Source organism: Mixophyes fleayi, chromosome 1, assembly GCF_038048845.1.
Source record: "Mixophyes fleayi isolate aMixFle1 chromosome 1, aMixFle1.hap1, whole genome shotgun sequence".
Classification (NCBI taxonomy): domain Eukaryota; kingdom Metazoa; phylum Chordata; class Amphibia; order Anura; family Limnodynastidae; genus Mixophyes; species Mixophyes fleayi.
Window position 1 is genome coordinate 36,609,341 of NC_134402.1, and position 7,319 is coordinate 36,616,659.

Sequence of the window (7,319 nt, forward strand, 5' to 3'; positions counted from 1 at the left end):
TCAGGCCCTGGTGATGTGTTTACTAATGCTAGGATGCAGCGTGTTGCATCTGGTGTGTTTTAAAGCAAACTCAGGAGAGTTTGCTTAATCGCACCTTCATACATTTGAGACTTGTATAGCTGGAGTGGCAAAAAGTTGGGACTTTGATCTCTATCGATTTTGTAAATAGCGATTTTGACAGAAACACATCTCTGGCGATTTAACAGCAAATGTCACTTTAATACATCTGTGAGATGAAACATCCATGAGAAAATCTCTGGATTTTCAAAATCGGACCTTGATACATTTACTTCCTGTTATTAGGGCATATATCCTATTGTCTAAACTCAGAGGTGGGCTGGCAAATTTCAGCCCGGGGGGCGTACAGGCGGCCGCAACACATGACACGCGATACGGCCGCGTCAATCAATGATGACGCAGCCGCATTGCTGGTGTCATGTGATGCGGCCACGTCAGCGCACAGGCGGCCGCATCGCCCAAACAGCGGTTAGACTGAGCGGCCCGGGGGGCCGATACCCCCCGGCCCAGCTCGCCTCTGCCTAAACTTTAGAGAAGCCTGTACCCTTTCAGGGTAAATCACCCACTCTCCACACCCATGAGTGCTGTTAATTTCCACACACTTAATATGAGTGTGGAAATTGTTTTGTAAGCCTAGTTTGTATGTATGTATTTACAGTGATAAAGAAAAGAACACACAATATAAAAAATAGAACTGGAGATTGCAGAAGATCCAAAACAAATGAAGCAATATGAGCTTGACTCAGAAGAGCTTACAATCTAACTGGAAAACTGGAGAGAAGAAAAGAAGGCAGTGTTGGGTAATATTTTCGAAGTTAATATAATGTATAAATTAAATTGGACCTGTCCAGGATTTTAGCCTTTCCAGGAGCTTAACAAGGAAAGAGGGCGAGCAGTGTGATGGACACAGACATTCTGGTGTTGAAGGCTTCGTGGACTGCTTGTGGGTTTAGGGATATACATATGTATATACATATATACAGTGGTCCAGGTGGGCTGGCATACCACCACTTGTCCTATTGCCTTCATTGTAAAACTAATTCCATTCACTTACAATTTCATTAAATTTCCTATACCACCACTCCTAAATTTCCATACTGACACTTCTAATACCGCTTTCACATTGCCACCCCTACAATTTCCCGGGATTTTCAAGCCGGCTTTTTGCCATGTCACAGAGCGTCCCAGCTCGGAGACCCCGTTCACACTGCACCTTGGACTCAGGAATTTCCTGGGTCGACCCCGTTCATACTGAACCCGGATCTGCCCTGGCAATAAGTGTGAGTCAACACAAGAGGAGCTTTGATTGGCTGAAAAATGGTCAGGTCATTTAAAGGGGACTTTTTTTTTTGCACACAAAGATGAGACCAAAAGTGGGTGGTGACCGATTACAGCATTGCTTTAATCATGGCCAATGAGCAGGGCCGGATTAACCCGAGGTCTAACTGGGCTATAGCCCAGGGGCCTCGGGCAGCCAGGGGGCCCTTGACAGAGCTCAGCAGAATTATTGATCAGGACAGGGGCGGGGGCGCCCCCGGCCCGATCAATGCTGAGCTCTGTCACTGCAGTCCTCCGGCGCTCAGTAATCTCCTTACTGAGGAGATCTCGCGAGAGTGTCACGAGATCTCCTCAGTAAGCAGCTTACAGCGCGCCGCGGAAGGAGGACTGCAGTGACAGGAGAGGAGAAGGTAAGCGCTTGGGGGAGGAAGGGGGGCGGTCGGCTAACAGGGGGGCCAGTCTGCTAACAGGGGGGGCCTCACGGGGGAATGGGGGCCCCCTTAGCCCAGGGGCCTCCATTCCGTTAATCCGGCCCTGCCAATGAGTCACTATAGTGTAGCCCGCAGTTCCTGTTTAATTGCGTTTTATGTTGCATCCTTTACGGTGCCTGTGTTCTGTTTTTTTATTTCCTCCTCTCCTCTAATGGCCAGCAGCTCACACACTTCTTCCTCTAGCCAGTGTGCCATGCTTTCTCCAATCTCTCTTCTCTGTAGCACTGAAATGACCTCATTGTCCAGTGTTCCTAATACCCCCTATCAGATTCTTTATGTGAGGGTTAAAAAACCCGGGTTGGACCATTCACACTGCAGGCGACACGGGACTGACACAGGAATAACCCTGCAAAAGTCCCGGGTTTACCTCCCGGGGTAATTTCAGGATTTTGCACTGATCTCCTATCACACTGAGCCACAACACGGGTCATCAGAGCTCGCCCCGGCAAATGGGGTGAATGGGGTAATAGTTTTCTCTTCAACCACTATCATTCTTTGTTATCAGCATTTTTTTCAATAGGTGGCTGTCTTTGCAGTTTATTCCATGGAATTACTATTAGATACGCTATGATCACAACTTTGTCTAACAATTTTAGATCATCTTTAGTTCACATAAGCGCCTGAAACGTATACACCCCTGAAGTAAAACGAAACGCGTAGGGGGCCTCCCATATTTCACTCTGATTTGATGCTGCCTATCCCAGCCTGTTTCTGAATCTGTCCTGATATCAATCTTGTCTCTGAACATAGATCCGGCTTCCTACGTTTGGTACTCTGTATGTCTTGCCAACAAAAAACACACTCGTGCTTAAGTCCTAAAAGCAACTGTATTAAGTGAAAGGGGGCAGCTGTAGGTGAAGAACACTTTAACCTGGTCACTGTTGGTTTATCGTCAGGTCGTGGGCACAGGTGTGAAATTATCGTAGGCATGGGAGAGTGCCTATCAATTACTCACAAGCCATAAGCACGTCTGACAAACACTTGTGAATAACCACAAAGTAATGATAGCTACCATGCCCACAGTAAGTAGATTCCAGTTTTTAAGAAAGAGGGAGTCCGTCTAGAAAGGGAGATATTAAAATTCAGGACGACAAGTCTAAGCTGCTATAAAAGCAGGAGAGTATACATGAAGTGAAAACATAATTTAACAGTATCTGGGGGGGGGGTAACTTAAACTATAAAGTAAAGGTTAGTAAGGGCTGGAAACAATGAGTTAAAAAAACACAGTACTTCTTGCAGAGTCAACTGGTATGTACATATGTGTAATGTCCACAGGGAGCCGACGTCTAATGCTGGATAGTACTGTAATCTTGTTTTACAAGTTTCAACAATTTTATACATAGCCTATATTTTTGAATCCACTTATTTGAATTGCTAGCTTTTTTTTAGCTCTACCGGTGATTTCAAGCAATTTGTACCACTTATTTTTGTACTTTCATTTCATTTGCAAACTAAGTAATCCAACACTTCAATGAATAGTTGTTTTTTTTTTTACAAACAGGTGCAGATTTGCTTGACCTTACTTACAAAGCTTACAAGCAGCCCCTAAACTAGCTTACGTGGATTTAATGGGTGGCAAAATATAGGTAGTTAACTGTTAAAAATCTTATCTTAGAAGAAAATCTTATTTTTTACTGCAAAACCCTAGGTGAGAGATTTCTGGTAGGTCTTATAATGAATACAGTGACAATATTGGATCTATTGTACAGAATGATTGGAACTTGGTTTTTCCATAATTTGCACCTTCTTCAAAAATAACCCAAGTCTTTCCCCCACTCTGCCCTTGTCTTCCCTCCCCTCCTCATTAAATTGTTAAGCAGCTTTAGATTTACTAAAAATCACATTGTGCTACTTAGCATTGGTAATGGCCCTCTAGGAGCAGGCCTCTAAAGAGGGGCACATCGGGCCTGATTCATCAAGGTACGCAAACTCGTGTTTCATACTTTGAGTGACGCAAACCCTTATATTTGCGTTGGAGTTTGAGATTGAGTTGACTTTGAGTGCCGTATCTGCTCTGTTTGCGCTGCGTATGTGGTGATTTACGTAGCTCAAGTCCGGTTTAGCAGATGCGTATGAGTTTGCGTACCTTGATGAATCAGGCCCATCATTCTTAAATACTGAAGGGCATATTTACTATTTTTTCCTCTGTACCCATCGGTCAGGGCTACCAGGAGGGGACAATGTCATTTAGCTTTGATCTGGACATCCATTAATGGGTGGGCCCGAACTTTTGCATAGGCCCCTCCCCAGAGGACCAGAATCGATGCTAAGTAACAGGGCCCAACATTGAAGGGGAGGGAAGGTTTTTTCACAGGTTCTTTTGTGGTTTCAGATATCTCGCCTGTCAGAACCACCTACTTTTTTTGGACATTATTTTCTGCAGTTTTACAAAGTGCATATCGATATTTTTTTTTATTTTTTTTTATTATTATTATGTCAAAAATCTGGATGACAGTGTGACCTTTAGTAAAACATGTGTACTTTTAAAGCCACCAATAAAGCACCACAAAACTGTGATTTTATGTAACCGCCCTTTAGTAAATGTAGCCCTTGATGTTCATATCTGTGTGTATGAGAAAATCACCAAAATCCGCAAAATGTTATTATTTTCTTTCTTGGTTAACTTAAACGCATTTTATTACATGGTTAAAATAGCTCATTCATGTACAATCTGCCGACTCATGAGTTCTTATCAGTCATCACTATTCTGCAGAACCTGAACATCCAGACATTGTTCTCAAAGCTCCAAACTCAGCAAACAGACCACGTGGTTCCTGAAAGAGATTTTCAATCCTGGAAATGTCTTGTTTCTTTCATAAACAGGAAAGGAAGTCACCTCTGTGACATTTCTCTGCTGATACATTGATCCATAGTGTGCCCCATGCAGATATCTGGCAGCATGAGGTACAATCTACATGTATTTACTTTATCAGCAATGTTCTGGCCTGTCTGAACACACTAATAGTATTACTGTAAATGAGCAGACATTGCGCTTGTGGCTACAAGAAAACTTGTGAAATACAGTAAAAATTATATATATATATATATATATATATATATATATATATATATATATCTATCCTGATGACAGTGGTGGTCAGTGAATCAGTGAATCAGGAGAATGTTCAGTGACCAATGATATTTCTTAAATGTGCCTTAGACGAAATGAGTCCAACTCCCAGAATCTGTTATTGGGTCTCGAGAATGTCAGATAATCAAGTTATTTTATTAAAAACTGCTTCTTTTAGGATCCCAGAAGACTGGCACACTGCCACTTGGGATCCCAGAAGACTGGCACACTGACACTTGAGGTCCCAGAACACTGGCACACTGACACTTGGGATCCCAGAACACTGGCACACTGACACACGGGATCCCAGAACACTGGCACACTGACACTTGGGATCCCAGAACACTGGCACACTGACACACGGGATCCCAGAACACTGGCACACTGACACACGGGATCCCAGAACACTGGCACACTGACACACGGGATCCCAGAACACTGGCACACTGACACTTGAGGTCCCAGAACACTGGCACACTGACACTTGGGATCCCAGAACACTGGCACACTGACACTTGGGATCCCAGAACACTGGCACACTGACACACGGGATCCCAGAACACTGGCACACTGACACTTGGGATCCCAGAACACTGGCACACTGACACACGGGATCCCAGAACACTGGCACACTGACACACGGGATCCCAGAACACTGGCACACTGACACACGGGATCCCAGAACACTGGCACACTGACACTTGAGGTCCCAGAACACTGGCACACTGACACTTGGGATCCCAGAACACTGGCACACTGACACTTGGGATCCCAGAACACTGGCACACTGACACTTGGGATCCCAGAACACTGGCACACTGACACTTGGGATCCCAGAACACTGGCACACTGACACTTGGGATCCCAGAACACTGGCACACTGACACTTGGGATCCCAGAACACTGGCACACTGACACTTGGGATCCCAGAACACTGGCACACTGACTCTTGGGGTCCTAGAACACTGGCACACTGACTCTTGGGGTCCCAGAACACTGGCACACTGACTCTTTGGATCCCAGAACACTGGCACACTGACACTTGGGATCCCAGAACACTGGCACACTGACACTTGGGATCCCAGAACACTGGCACACTGACTCTTGGGATCCCAGAACACTGGCACACTGACACTTGGGATCCAAGAACACTGGCACACTGGCTCATGGGATCCAAGAACACTGGCACACTGGCTCATGGGGTCCCAGAACACTGGCACACTGGCTCTTGGGGTCCCAGAACACTGGCACACTGACTCTTGGGATCCCAGAACACTGGCACACTGACTCTTGGGATCCCAGAACACCGGCACACTGACTCTTGGGATCCCAGAACACCGGCACACTGACACTTGGGATCTCAGAACACCGGCACACTGACTCTTGGGATCCCAGAACACTGGCACACTGACTCTTGGGATCCCAGAACACTGGCACACTAACACTTGGGATCCCAGAACACTGGCACACTGACTCTTGGGATCCCAGAACACTGGCACACTGACACTTGGGATCCCAGAACACTGGCACACTGACACTTGGGATCCCAGAACACTGGCACACTGACACTTGGGATCCCAGAACACTGGCACACTGACACTTGGGATCCCAGAACACTGGCACACTGACACTTGGGATCCCAGAACACTGGCACACTGACACCTGGGATCCCAGAACACTGGCACACTGACACTTGGGATCCCAGAACACTGGCACACTGACACACGGGATCCCAGAACACTGGCACACTGACACTTGAGGTCCCAGAACACTGGCACACTGACACTTGGGATCCCAGAACACTGGCACACTGACACTTGGGATCCCAGAACACTGGCACACTGACACTTGGGATCCCAGAACACTGGCACACTGACACTTGGGATCCCAGAACACTGGCACACTGACACTTGGGATCCCAGAACACTGGCACACTGACACTTGGGATCCCAGAACACTGGCACACTGACACTTGGGATCCCAGAACACTGGCACACTGACACTTGGGATCCCAGAACACTGGCACACTGACACTTGGGATCCCAGAACACTGGCACACTGACACTTGGGATCCCAGAACACTGGCACACTGACTCTTGGGGTCCTAGAACACTGGCACACTGACTCTTGGGGTCCCAGAACACTGGCACACTGACTCTTTGGATCCCAGAACACTGGCACACTGACACTTGGGATCCCAGAACACTGGCACACTGACACTTGGGATCCCAGAACACTGGCACACTGACTCTTGGGATCCCAGAACACTGGCACACTGACACTTGGGATCCAAGAACACTGGCACACTGGCTCATGGGATCCAAGAACACTGGCACACTGGCTCATGGGGTCCCAGAACACTGGCACACTGGCTCTTGGGGTCCCAGAACACTGGCACACTGACTCTTGGGATCCCAGAACACTGGCACACTGACTCTTGGGATCCCAGAACACCGGCACAC